Below are 15,707 nucleotides of genomic sequence, written 5' to 3'. Positions count from 1 at the left end.
TATATTTTTAACTACGTAAAACATGCGAATATACAACATTCTTCGCTGTCCAATTGTCTGTGCATATAAATAGCATTTATATTCCCTGTGTCCCGGTCGTCATTTGTGTACTGGTGTCCCAGTTTGTAATTTCTCTTTGAGCGTCCCGGTCGTCATTTATATTCCCTGTGTCCCAGTGTCCCGGTCGTCATTTCTGTCCCGGTGTCCCGGTCTGTAATTTCTATTCAAACAATCCCTGTGTCTCAGTCGTCAATTATATATCCTGCCTGTGCCCCCGGCGTCCCCGTTGTAGTTGTGTCCCTCTGTCCCGGTCGTCATTTATATTCCCAGTCGTGATTTGTGTCCGGGTGTCCCAGTCTGTAATTTTTCTTTGAGGTTCCCGGTCTTCATTTATTTTCCCTCTGTGTTGGTCGTCATTTGTGTCCCGGCCTGTAATTTATCTTGAGTATTTTTTCTTTTTAGTTTTTTTTAGTTTTTTATATTTTTTCAGTTTTTTTTCTTCTTCATTTTTCAGCGTCACTATGAAGTAAATATCGCCGAACCTTTGTTTTTTAACTTAAATCTGGTAGGCATTGATGACCTTATCTAAGTCAAAATCCCAAACCCAATCATCATAGCTATCATTTTCAGTTTTGATATGTTTTGAATCTCGCTTTCCAGGTGGATTTTCATCTAACTGCGCGGTTTTGCGTTCTTTAGCCGCAAGCCTGTTTTCTTGCTGTTCTTGTGATTCCTCGGCACGCTTTCTTTTCTTACTTTCTCTATCAGCTGCAAGCCTGTTTTCTTGCTGTTCTTGTGATTCCTCGGCACGCTTTCTTTTCTTACTTTCTCTAACAGCAGCAAGTTTTTTGGCATAGACCCCAACATGATACACCGTGTTAATTCACGCCACCGTCGCAAACTATCGCTGGAACACGGCACCCTCTGACAAAAACTGTCCTTCTTAAGATATTTTCAGGCATTTTCTTGTTAAACATCATGCTTTAAATCTATTGGTTCGTGTTTTTCAAAGCCACCCTCAACGTGACACCATTTCTTGTTAAAAACATGCTTTAAACTTTTTTTTTGTGTTTTCGCTAAACACCCCTAACGTGATGCCCCATGGAATTTCAAGCCACTGTGGCAAACTATGGCTGGTATATGGCAACCTATGGCACAAACTTTCATTCCGAAGCCATTTGTCACATATTTTCTTGTTAAAAATCAAGCTTTAAATCCATTGGTTCGTGTCTTTGCAAGCTATTCACAAATTTTATGTCCCCCGTAGCAATTCATGCCACTGGGGTAAACAAGGGCTGGCTTGCTGACCCTGGTGGCACAAAACATCATTCCTAAGGGAATTTTCAGATATTTTGATGATAAAAATCGTGCTTTAAATTCACCAGTTCATGTTTTCTCAACCCACCCTTCCATGATGCCCCCGTGGCAATCCCCTATTTGCCACTCTATGACTAGTCTGTGGCACACTGTGACACTCATTATCATGCTTACAAATTTTCAGGCATTTTCCTACAAAAAATAAACATTCACACTGGAATTGACCATTTAAACTTAAAGGAAAACTCCCAATAGCATTTCTTTTTATGTCTCGTGGTAATTGACGCCAACATGGCACAGTTTGACCAACTGGTTACTCTCTCTGGCACCCGTCATAATCAGATGATTCCTACATGTACAAATGCAAATGCTACTGCATACACTCGGATTTTCTCATAGAAAATACTAGTACCCGCGGAAAAAAGGATAAATAGGTTAGGATTGGCTTAGGGACTAATTCAGGAGAAGGGGAGACTTATGGCTCAGCAATCCAAAAACTCCAAATTAAGAAACTTCTTGGATTTTTTTAGTCAAACTGTTGGACTTTTCTTGCAATTTTACCACTCCGCTCACCCGCAAAAAAGTCATTTGTGACTTCCAACTTAAAAGTTTCACGGTGTATACAATTTCTTCCAATTTGACCTTTCAGCTGGGATTGGGAAAAAAATTATAGGAGAAAATCTATATATATATATATATATATATATATATATATATATATATATATATATATATATATATATATATATATATATATATATATATATATATAAATATGTTGATTGTCTGTTTGTCTGTCTACTGACGTCAAGTTTGTGTGTCGACTGACGTCATGTTTGTCAACTGACGTATCTATATATATAAAAATAAGTTGTCTGTGTGTCTGTCGAGTGACGTCATGTCATCATGTCATGTCGTCATGAGGTTAGTTGTGGTCATGTTTGTTATGACGATGACGTTATTAAAGTTATTTAAGACATTCGTTCACGGAAAAATGTTTAAAATGACTGAAGAACCTACAATGGCAACAGCCGAGGAGGCTACTCAAAGAGTCTATTCCAAAAAACTTGCTGCTGATAGAGAAAGTAAGAAAAGAAAGTGTGCCGAGGAATCGAAAGAACAGCAAGAATACAGGCTTGCGGCTGATAGAGAAAGTAAGAACAGAAAGCGTGCCAAGGAACTACCAGAGCAACGCGAAACCAGACTTGCTGCTAAAAGAGAAAGTGAAAAAAGAAGGTTTGCCGAGGAATCACAAGAAAAGCAAGAAAACAGGCTTGCGGCTGATAGAGTAAGTAAGAAAAGAAAGCGTGCCGAGGAATCACAACAACAGCATGAAATTAGGCTTGCGTCTCAAAGAGAAATCACCAAGAGAAAGCGTGACGAGGAATCACAAGAACAACCTAAAAATTTTCGCCTAGCATTGAGGTACAGCCCAGTCGATGATTATAGCTTCAGTACATCTGTTCAGATCGGGACTATATCTAAAATTTGTCCCTATTGCAAGGCCTTGAAATTTAATGGTGAAACAATGGGAATATGTTGCACCTCAGGAAAAGTTAAACTTCCTCTACTGGCTGCACCACCAGAGCCATTGAAGACTCTGCTTACTGGAACCACGTCAGAATTTAAGCGTTTTTTATCAGAGATCAGAAAATATAACTCATGTTTCCAAATGACGTCGTATGGTGCCCAAATCGAAAATCCAGATCAATTTATGCCTACTTTCAAAGTAAAAGGTCAAATTTATCATAGAGCAGGGTCCCTACTACCATTCTTAGGCGAGAATCATAGATTTTTAAAATTGTAGTTCATCAATGATAGAAATTCTAAATTGAATGCACGTTGCGAAATTTCTCCCGACGTTCAAAGGACAATTGTTTCCCAATTGCAACATCTTTTCCACGAAAATAATAATTTAGTGCGTCTGTTCAAAACGTCCATCGATTTGATGCCTACTGATACGCATAAAATTGTTATTTCCGCTGACAAAACGCCTCCTTGCCAACATGTGCATAGATACAATGCTCCACCTATCGACGAAGTGGCAATCGTTATGGTCGGTGATCAGTTTTTACCTCGAGATATTATTCTTCATAAGTAAAACGCTCAGTTGGTAAGAATTGCTGAAACTCATCGATGCTACGATGCCCTACAATATCCTATCATTTTTTGGGATGGAGCCGACGGCTATCACTTTATTATTAAATTGATAAATCCAGCCACTAACAAAGAAACGAATAAGAAATGCAGTGCAATGCATTATTATTCCTATAGACTAATGATTCGGCGGGATGAAGACAATTATATTTTAAAATGCCGTCAATTGTTTCACCAATACGTCGTTGATATGTATGCAAAAATTGAATTAAAACGTTTGCCATTTATCCGTCTGAATCAGACCAAGCTCTGCTCTGAACAATACATTCATTTGCGAGATACAGTTGTAAATGACGGTAATACCAAAAACGTTGGAAGATTAACGAATTTACCTTCGTCATGTGCTGGCAGTCCCCGTCATATGCATGAATATGCTCAAGATGCTATTGCGTATGTTCGTCTCTATGTTTGTCTAGATATATTACATTTACATGTATGAGAATGTCGATAAGGGGTTATATGATATTGTTGTAAAAAATATGATACATGGCCCTTGCGGTGCACTGAACAAAAATTCACCATGCATGGCCAAAGGAAGGGGCACAAAGCAATATCTTCGACTTTTAGTTCCCAACACAATTACTGGCAATGATGGTTACCCACAATATAGAAGAAGATCTACTGAAGATGGCGGTAAAACAGCAATAATAAAGAAGCGTAACGGTACCAACATCGAAGTAGATAACCATTGGGTTGTTCCATATTCCCCATTATTATCAAAAACACTTAACGCACACATAAACGTTGAATACTGTAACTCCGTAAAGGCAATCAAATGCATATGTAAATACGTCAACAAAGGCAGTGGCATGGCAGTTTTTGGCTTGCAGTCCAAAATCAAAGATATCGACGAAATTGTACAATATCAGGCTGGAAGATACATAAGTAGTAATGAAGCTGTTTGGCGAATTCTTTCATTTCCGATACATGAACGTAGTCCAGCTGTTGTTCACTTAGCGGTACATTTACAGAATGGTCAACGTGTTTATTTTTTGGAATTCAACGTGCAACAAAGAGCCCTGAATCCACTGGATTCAAAGCTAACTGCTTTCTTTTCGCTATGCAAAAATGATTCTTTTGCAAAAAAAACTACTGTATGCTGAAGTGCCTTCGTATTACACGTGGAATACTAAAAATTAAGTATTTGAACGTCGAAAACAGGGTAAGTCAGTCGACGGCCAACCTACCATCTTCAAAGATACCACGATAGGAAGACTCTACACCGTTCACCCAAATCAACGTAAATGCTTCTTTCTAAGCCTGCTTTTGGTGAATGTACCCGGTCCGACGTCCCTTGAGTATTTGAGACGTCAACTCCAAGTCAAATTCGTGCATTGTTTGGAATCATTCTAACAACTTGCTCTCCTTCAGCTCCTACAGAGTTATGGAGAAAATATAAATCGAAAATGTCCGAAGATATACTCCATCGAAAACGGTTAGAGACGTCGGATATGACTTTTGATTTTTTGATTTTCGATTCAGGAATTTATAAATAAACTTTAGTTATTATAGAAGATTTGTGCGTATGTATGGCAAACAAACCTCTTCCGGATTTGGGAATGCCTTCACCTAATCGTACCGCTGCTGTTTCGACATGTGTAGAATTAGATCGTGAACAAAGTTACAGTACGAGTGATCTATTGTCGTATGTACAAAACAACATTTCCAGGTTAACGTCGGAAAAAAAGACATTTATGATACGATAATGCATTGTGTCGATAACAACGTTAGAGAAATTTTCTTTATGGATGTACCAGGAGGTACTGGTAAAACGTTTGTGATAAAACTGATTCTGGCATCAATTTGATCAAAAAATGATATAGCGTTGGCAATTGTGTCGTCCGGAATAGCCATAAGGTTGCTGCTTGGTGGAAGAACTGCTCATTCCGCTTTGAAATTGCCTCTGAATTTGCATTCTACTGAAACTCCCACGTGCAATATTTCCAAATCATCTGGGATGGGTAAAGTATGGCAGCAATGCAAACTTATTATTTGGGACGAGTGAACAATGGCACACAAAAAATCGCTCGAGGCTCTGGATCAATGTTTGAAAGATTTGCAAGGGAATTCGAAACCCTTTGGCAGCACATTAATATTGCTTGCGGGAGATTTCAGGCAAATATTACCTATAATACCTAGATCAACACCTGATCTAGTACCAATAATACTGTTAAGAAATATCAACCCACCAAAGCTTTGCAATGGCACGCGACGTGCCGTAAAAAAAAAAACAATGGAAAACGTAGTAGAGGCAACAATCTTGACAGGGCCTTTTGAGGGTGAGGCTGTTCTTATTCCTCGCATTCCCATGATTCCATCGGATCTGCCTTTTCAATTTAAAAGATTGCAATTTCCAATTCGATTAGAATTTGCAATCACCATCAACAAAGCTCAAGGTCAATAATTAGAAAAATGTGGTATAGATCTTAATAATGATTGTTTTTCCCATGGAAAAATTGTACGTTGCATGTTCGAGGGTCGGTAAACCTGACAATCTATTTATATGCAGCGACAATTGGACAGCGAAGAATGTTGTATATTCGCAAGTTTTACGCAGTTAATTTGTATTGTATCTATCTTTCTATCTATCTATATAAAAACGACTTGTGTGTATGCATGTTTGTTTGTTTTTAAAAAGAGCGTTTGCATATGACGTCATTATAGGTACATAAGGCTTTGTATATGCATAGACAATGGGAAAGCCAAGAATGTTGTATATTCGCAAGTTTTACGTAGTTCAAAACACATATATAAATCTATCTATATTCATAGGTATACAGGGACACAGGGACACAACTACAATGGCGTGTAACTAATATGGCACGTAACGACTTACGCGCACAGGGGGGCTTGGGGGGTACGTAGCGCCCCCAACAGCTAGTAATATTATAAAATCACGAATACCTAAGAATTTTCTAACTGTAATTTTTATGACACTCATTAGTAAGTCCCTCCCCCAATTTAATCCCATGTTTAGAAAACAATAGGGCAGAAAATGGTAGAGTTGACTGCTTTTCTGGAAAAAGTGCCATTAAGGGAACAATAACCAATAAAGAAAATCCAGCTGTTTTTAGTTTGTTTTAAAGAGAAAAAGGGTAAATTTGCTCAAAATTTAAAACCACAGCCACACCAACTAGGTGCCACCCCGACACCTAGTTGGTGGGGCGCTTCGCTTCCCCAAAGCCCCCCCGCGCGCGTAAGTCGTTACGCGCCATATTAGTTACGCGCCATTGTAGTTGTGTCCCTGTGTCCTACTTGTAAATAGAGATAGATATAAATATATGTTTTTAACTACGTAAAACATGCGAATATACAACATTCTTCGCTGTCCCATTGTCTGTGCATATAACTAGATTGTCAGGTTTACTGACTCTTGAACATGCAACATATAATTGTCCATGGGAAAAACAATCCGTATTCAGATCTATACCTCATTATTCTAATGAAGTGTCCCTGTGTCCCGGTCGTGATTTATATTCCCTGTGTCCCGGTCGTCATTTATATTCCCTGTGTCCCGGTGTCCCGGTCGTCATTTGTGTCCCGGTGTCCCGGTCTGTAATTTCTATTCGAACAATCCCTGTGTCCCGGTCGTCATTTATATATCCCGCCTGTATCCCCGGTGTCCCCGTTGTAGTTGTGTCCCTGTGTCCCGGTCGTCATTTATATTCCCTGTGTCCTGGTCGTGATTTGTGTCCGGGTGTCCCAGTCTGTAATTTCTCTTTGAGGTTCCCGGTCGTCACTTATATTCCCTCTGTCTCGGTAGTCATTTGTGTCCCGGTCTGTAATTTCTCTTTGAGTGTTTTTTATTTTTAGTTTTTTTTTTTAGTTTTTTACCTTTTTTCTTTTTTCAGTTTTCTTTTTCTTCTTTATTTTTCAGCGTCACTATGAAGTACATATCGACGAACCTTTGTTTTTTTAACTTAAATCTGGTAGGCATTGATGACCTTATCCAAGTCAAAATCCCAAACCCAATCATCATCGCTATCATTTTCAGTTTTGATATGTTTTGACTCTCGCTGTCCAGGTGGATTTCCATCTAACTGCGTGGTTTTGCGTTCTTTAGCCGCAATCCTGTTTTCTTGCTGTTCTTGTGATTCCCCGGCACGCTTTCTTTTCTTACTTTCTCTATCAGCTGCAAGCCTGTTTTCTTGCTGTTCTTGTGATTCCTCGGAACGCTTTCTTTTCTTACTTTCTCTATCAGCAGAAAGTTTTTGGGCATAAACTCTTTGAGCATATTCCTCGGCTGTTGCCATTGTAGGGAATAAACTCTTTGAGCAGCTTCCTCGGCTGTTGCCATTGTAGGTTCTTCAGTCATTTTATAATTAAACATTTTTCCGTGAACAAATGTCTTAAATACCTTTAATGACGTCACCGTCATAGCAAAAATGGCGTCAACTAACTTCATGACGTCAGTAGACACAGAAACATGACGTCACCTGACAGACAGACACACAGACAGACAACTTATTTATATATATATAGATTTATAAGATTTTTTATGTTGTGCTTTCAACAACTTTGTTTTTCATTTCAATTTGTCCTTAATCTTTCGGTAAAGCAATATTAAGGGTAAAAAACCATATTTCTTAAAAATCATATTTTAGTATCAGGATACATGAATTAAGGAGGTGGGTGGAGGGGATATACCTAGAATAGGGTTTTACCTATAAACTAGTAATATTTAAAAAATTTTCTGTTATCAAGTTCCAAAAAATCTGCTTATTATTAGTTTTTAAGATTTTTTATGTTATGTCTGCAACAAGTTTGTTTCTTATATCAGCTTAGCGTTAATCTTTCGATAGAGCTATATTGAGCGTTAAAAAATGTATTTCTTTTAAAATCAAATTTTAATGTCATGATGCATGAGTTAAGGGGGCGGGAATACACATAGGCTAGGGTTTTACCTATGAATTAACAATATTCAAAACTTTCTATGTTACCAAGCTTCATAGAATCTCCTTATTATTAAACTTTATAAGACTTGTTTATGTTACGCTTGCAATTGCTTTTTTTTCAATTTTTGCCTTAATCATTCGATAAAGTGATATTAAGGGCAAAAAACATTACACATTTCTTGAAAATCACATTTTAGTGTCAGAGTGCAAGAATTGAGGGGGGAGGGTAGGATGAAACTAGACTAGGACTTTACCTATGAACTAGAAATGTTCAAGACTTTCACGTTAAAAAATCTACTTGTTATTAGATTTTAAAAGATTTTCTTTATGTTATGCTTGCAATAAGTATGTTTTTCATATCAATTTTGGCTTAATCTTTTGATAAGGCTATATTAATGGTAAAAAATATATATTTCTTAAAAACCATATCTTAGTGTCAGGATGCATGAATTAATTGTCGGGGGGTGAGGATATTCCTAGACTGAGGTCTTACCTATGGACTAACAATATTTAGAAATTTCTATGTTATAAATTTCCATAAAATATGTTTAGATTTTATAAAAAATTCTGTATATTATGCGTGCAATAAGTTTGTTTTGTATATCAATTTTGTCTTAATCTTTCGATAAAGCTATTTTAAAGGTTAAAAAAAATATATTTTTCTAAAAACCATACTTTAGTATCAGAGTGTATGAAATTGTGTGTGGAGGGGGGAGGAGGTTAAATACCCAGACTACGATTTTACACATAAACTAACCATACCCAAAATTTTACATGTTATTAAGCTCCATAAAATATCCATATTATCAGATTTTACAAGAAATTCTTTATGTTAAGCTTGCAATAAGTTTTTTGCTTTTTCATATCAATTTTGTCTTAATCATTTTATAAGGCTGTGTTAAGGATTGAAAAACATATATTTCTTAAAAGCCATATATTAATGTCAGAGTACATGAAATAGGGGGAGTGGGGTGAAGATGTACCTAGACTATTCTTTTACTTATGAGCTAGCAGATTTCAAATCATTCTATTTTATCAAGTTCCATAAAATCTCCTTATTATCAGATTTTATAAGATTTTCTATGTTATCCTTGCAATAAGTTTGCCGATTTCCGATTTCAATAAGTTTGCCTGCAAGTACCGATTTCCTTAAAATCTTTCTTTATGACGTCCTCCTACCCCAGACGTGGAAGATTTGATTTCGTTTAGCCCTAGACAGTTGGCCAAAACGGAGAATTTTCGGCGATTTGTCATCTTTCATCCACACAACATGCCCTGGTTAAGACAATCTTTCTTTCAGAAAGCCCTAGAAAGCAGGACCACATTTTTCAACCACATTTTTTGCACAGCTTACTGTTTCAAATACGGTCTGTCGGTCAGGTACCCAGAACAATCCATAGGCAATTTCTCTGTAAAAATTATAGCAAATCTTCATCTAATTTTCTGAGGGTCCTTGTTTCAGAGCCATATTTGACAACTGTCTTTACACTAGCTTCTAATATTATAATCTTGTTTTGCTGACTTATCTTGTTCTTCTTCCAAACTCCTTTTCTAACTGTGAAAAAACACTCTGAGCCTTGGATATTCTAGTTTTGCCATCTTCATTACTAATAATACTACCAAGGTACGTAAAGCTGCCCATTTGATCAATCTTTTCGTAGGCTAGCGTCACCTTTTCATCTTTACTTTTTCCTAGCCGTAGTGGATTAGGATTCTTAACATTAACTATCAAACCTATTTTAGCGCCCTAAACTCACAGTACCTCTGAGAAATCATTCATTTTGCTTACACTTTCATCAAGAAAGCTTAAATCGTCAGTATAATCTAGGTCAAGGAGAGTTTTTCCTCCCCTTTTGATTCCGTGGTCTCCCGTTACCTTTCCTTTGCTCCTTAAGACAGTGTCCATCAAAATGATCCACTTCAAGGGTGATAGACCGAAACCCTACTTAACTCCTTACCTAATACAAAACTATCTGCTAACCTTATTTCCTGCCTCAACCACAGCAGTGTTATCCTCGTACATATTACTAATCACTTTAATGTATTTTTCTGGTAACAATATAAGGATAAGATTTTAGCTAAAGCTGCTCTTTTAACAGATTCGATCGCTTGCTAATAATCTAAAAACCAAAGGTTTTGGTATTTTGAGGACCAAAGGTGTTTCAAAACTCATGCACTTCTCAATTATTGACCTAAGAGTGAAAATTTCGCCGATACTTCTCTACCTTTTTCAAGGCCGCACTGTTCTTCTCATAGAACTTTGTCTACAGTGTCTTTCAGTCTAAAAATTATGATATTACTAAGTAATCTGCTATGTAATGAGATCAGACAAACGCCTCGATAATTACCACACTTACTCTTATCACCTTTCTTATACAGTGGTTTTGAGGTGTTAATAAAAACCTTAGATACTTCCTCTATTTCAAATATCATATTCACAATCTTCTATAACTTATTTCTAACCTCAGAGCCACCATATTTAAGAAACTGAATTACAACACTATCAGCACTTGTAGCCTTATTAATTTTTAATTCTTTTAGTACTGTCGCTAATTCTTCCTCACAAAACAAATCTTCCATTACGTCCAAGGTATCGCAAACTTTTTCATCTTCCTCTATATATTTTCCCGCAACTCTATCTCGGTTTAGCACTTTCTCAGAATGTCTTACCCATCTCTCTTTAACTCTTTCCTTATCGCTAATTTTGGCCCGTTCTTATCTTTAAAGAGAACAAATCCGAATTCAATGCTCCCTTTCAATTTATTAACACACCAGTAAAATATTTTGCTACTATTCCGTCTAGCTAAATCTCTCAGATCCTTGGCAATTTCATCTATGGCCTCCATTCCATCTCAGTTCATATTTTAATGCTTTCTCCACTTTCTTTACATTCATTTTGTTTTCTTATGGTCTACCACTCAGATAATTTTTGATGCAGCCCTTTCTCCTCTCTATTAAAGATAAAGCCTTTTCACTAATATTCCTAGCTGAAGTCCTAACTTTCTTCCCTCAGACACCATCAGCAACTTTACAAATTGTTTTTACAAAATCATTCCAACCATCTTCCACATTGTCAAATTAAAGACTGTTAAGTTTACTGTTCATATGTTCCTGGAAAGTTTCTTTCAAATTATCATCCTGGAGTCTACCTACATCATAAATTTCCAAGAATTAGTTACCGTTCCAAAATTTCATCTTGAGATTAACCCTAAACACTACTAAATGGTGATGTTTATTTTTCACACCCATAACAGTACCTCTATATACCCTAGTATTGTGTATGGATGTTACTAGTCTTCGATGAACTATAACATTATCTAAAATATTTGCTGTCTTACCATCGGGTGAATACCATGTTAACTTATGGGGCATGTTATGAGCAAACTATTACAACAGTCTGGAACCATTACTGTTTTATTTCCATACACCAAATTTATCTTGGCTAGGATACCATCTATCCTTGTTTTTACCGACCTGGGAGTTTTAATTTCCTAGTAAAAATATCATATATCCATCTGGGACTCTGTCTGTTTGCTCCTATAGCTGTAAGTAAAATTCATCTGAATTACTTGTATCTCCGTCAGTCGCTTCTACAGGGACATATACCACTATAACTGATACCTTGAAATGTTTACTCATTAAATTAGCAATTACTATTCTATTATTAAATCTTCTCAGCCTAAACAAGACTTAGCATTTAAACAAGACTCAACCTAAACAAGACTTAACAGTTTTCTTATTCATTATGATCCCTACTCCCTGTCTATGCACCCCGTCCTTCCTTCCTGAATAAACAAGTTTTATATCACCAAATTTCATGCCTCCTACACCTGGGATATGAATTACTAAAACTCTTAATAAGTCCAGTTCGAATCGTCTGAATTCATCAATCAAAATGTCGATAGGATATTGATTTTTTAACGTCGTAATATTCCAAGTTAAAATTTTAATGTTCATTAAATCATTGAAATTATTTTGGCCTCAGGAAAAGCAATGATCTCAGATTCCAGTGAAAAACAGGGATAGCGGGATAGCACCTCCTAAAGTCTACCCCAAGCGCTTAACCCGGCTTAGAGCCGGGCAGCAAGAGGTTCTTGGTAACTCCAGTATGAATGGAGGCTTTGTTGAATCCTGGGTCCATCTTGGTCGTAACATGGTTTTCAGCACTAGGCAATGCTCTTCTATCAACAAGAGTTAAAATCCTGTAGAGACAGTCTCGAGCATATTACCTCCGATCCATTATATATCCATACCTAAAAATATTATGCTACCATGTGGAGGCAGCCCACATTAGATAAATCAACTAGAAAAGAGGTTTTCTGGCCAAAAATACCCGTCTAAACAGACTAAGCTCAGAAAAATTATTTATTTAATCAGAATCCCATGCACATGCTGTGTCGTTTAGTAGGTTGTAATTTCCTCGAGGAGAACCACTCCTCAAGTTGGAATACAGTTAACCTCAAGGTCCCCAGTCTGGCAGGTACCCCAAAAGGGCCAAGTAATCCCTTTGCAAAGGTTGCTCCCTATACATCTAAATCTTAGCCACTGTCGCAGTTGTCCTCCCAAAGTGTACCCTCCTGCCGTGGTGTTCTCCGTCATCATTGGATTTTACCCATTGCTGGGAGATGGTGTGTAACTCACGGGACGTGTAGAAACGCTGGTGGGTCCTGTTGAATGTACCTTTGAGAATCTTTCTTCCTTTTCCGCCTGTATTTATGGCCCCGGACGTGGCTGTCCAAGTTTCTCTTACGGACCCCCATGGAAAAGGTTCTTCTTGGTACATGCCTCCTAGGGTACCCTTATGGTACCCTACATATGGGTACCATAAGGTGACCTTGGTACCCTACATATCCGTAGGATGTTCCCTATTGGAATATGGGGATAAGCTGAGTGGCCTGGGTAGGTTTCTTAAAACAGGCAAACCAGGTCACCATATTGTTGTTTATATGCTTCTTATCATAAAAGAACTAAGCTGTTATTCTTCCTCAAACCATATGATTTCTCGTCAAATTGTAGGTAACGCTTAGGTTGTTAGGGTAACATTTCTTTGGTTTAAATAAAAATTGCTTATATGATTTTACTCCCAAATAATGGTATATTTTTTTATTTAAAAAAAATCGTTGTCGAAAGTCAGGTCGAACTATCAGTTGCTGAGATATTATCCTAAGCAAAAGATTACTAAAGGGATAAACTAGAGAGTTAATTAAATGGATGGAATTTTGGATAAAGGGGTATTACCTTTTTAAGTGCAGGAAAATCAGAATAGTTAAAAATATCATTAAAAGCTGTAAGTGATGCTTAAAAAGGAATTCTCAAGTGGTATTGTGGCTACAGGGCAACTCTAAGACCCCAATTTACCCCTGTATTTCCTAGGGATTGCCTTATTTGACTAATTTTACCTTATTTTTACAATTCAAGACTAGGGTTTTACCTATGAACTATTAACATTAAAAACTTTTTATGTTTCAGGTTCCATAAAATCTCCGTATTATTAAATTTTACAACATTTTTTTATGTTATGCTTGCAATAAACCTGCTTCTCTTATCTATTTTGCCTTAATCTTTCGATAAAGCTATGTTAAGGGTTAAGAAAAATACATTTCTCAAAAACCATATTTTAGTGTCATGGTGGGTGAGTTAAGGGGGTGGGGATTGAAGCCCCCTCCCCCCGAAACTCAGCACGTGTAGGCTTCTATATATGGATTCTCATTGTCGATTATCTTTCTACTGTTAACAATTTGATTTAGTTAACACATAAAGACAGATATTTAACCACTGAAGGTTCCAGCTTCCATACCAAAGGTACCTGTAACAAATCTATTACTATTCCAGGTACTTGTAACCAACTTGTCACACCCTGGGTACCTGCAATCGTCTTGTTTTAAAATGTAGAAAATCTATTTGATTCATATTGGTATTTCATGCAAACTCACACCGTATTTTAAGGATTCAGTCTTTTTCTTTTTAATACCTTTGCAGCCTAAGCAAGACTTAGTAGTTTTCTTATTAGTCATGAGCCTTACTCCCTGTCTATGTACCCCATCCTTCCTTCTTGAGTAAACATATTCTATATCACCTAATTTCATGCACCAAGGGGAAAGACATTTTTGAGTAGTAGACAGGCCACGAAGTAGTTTTCGTAAACTGGCACATAAATCTAGTTATTTAAATGTTAAGCAAGAGTATTTTCTACTGGTTAACATGTACAATTCCAACTACGATTGGAAATTCATATTATCAGCGTTGACACGTTTGTAGAAAGGTGAAGCTGTAGATGGTGCATGGGTAGATGGGTCTTTTCCGTACATTATCATATCCAAATCATGAGAGGAGCTGCTGCTCTTAGAACTCAAATGGAAAAGGGTTTAAAGTAATAATAAGTACTTTAACAAAATGCGTTTTTTAGAATCTCAAGGTTTTTTCTCCCAATCTTTAAGGAAATTAATCAAAATACAGCTAAGGGACGATTTTAATAGCCCCCCCCCCCATAAACAGCACTTTCCAGATATATTATTTACTGACGAGTAAGGGCATATACCCCTACGAGTACTAAAACACCGCCTTGGGGCTACGTAAGGAAAAACTGCCACCCATCGAAGTGTTTTATGATTTACTTCATGAGTGTAAATGCACCACTACTGACTATAAATTTTTTAAGAAGTCTGGCCCAAGGGAGGGTGTAAAAACTGGGAGGATCATTGTAAAATGTTGGCTACCTGGCAATTTGTATATAAAAGCTGTTGGATATCGTGTTTAAAAATGGATAAAGTTGACGAGGGATTTTTGTTGAGTTTAGGATATTATTTTTCAACTCCTCATATGATGGATTTAATTCTTAAAATCAATAAAGAAAGATAGGTCTGATCACCGATGTGGATCTGCACTTATTTGTAGAGAGGTCTATTCGGGGAGGGAACGTTTTTCATGGTGATCGTATTCAGGAAAAAAATCAGTCTGGACAACGTACCGGTGAGAATTCGAAAGTGGTTTTTGTGGATATGAACTCTCTTTATTCGTAGGCAATGTCTTACTACTTTTTGCCGCGTGGGAAGTACGACAGGCTGGAAAATCCTCGTCATCCAAGTTTCCCCGAAATCGCCACCGTTGAGAACAAGGATGAACAGAATGAACAGAATTAATGAACAACAAGGATGGTTTTTCGAAATTGAGGGTGAAATACCATTGAAAATTCGTAACTCAGTAAAGGATTTTGTTTTCCTGTGTATAAGCAGACCAGTGCCTTGGGAATCTCAAAGTTTCTATAATATTTGTTTGGTAGAGGATGGGAGTATGCTCTGGACCCCTCCAAACAAATCTTATTGCCAACCTCACCCGGAA

Source organism: Artemia franciscana, chromosome 3, assembly GCF_032884065.1.
Source record: "Artemia franciscana chromosome 3, ASM3288406v1, whole genome shotgun sequence".
Classification (NCBI taxonomy): Eukaryota; Metazoa; Arthropoda; class Branchiopoda; order Anostraca; family Artemiidae; genus Artemia; species Artemia franciscana.
This window is presented reverse-complemented; position numbering follows the sequence as displayed.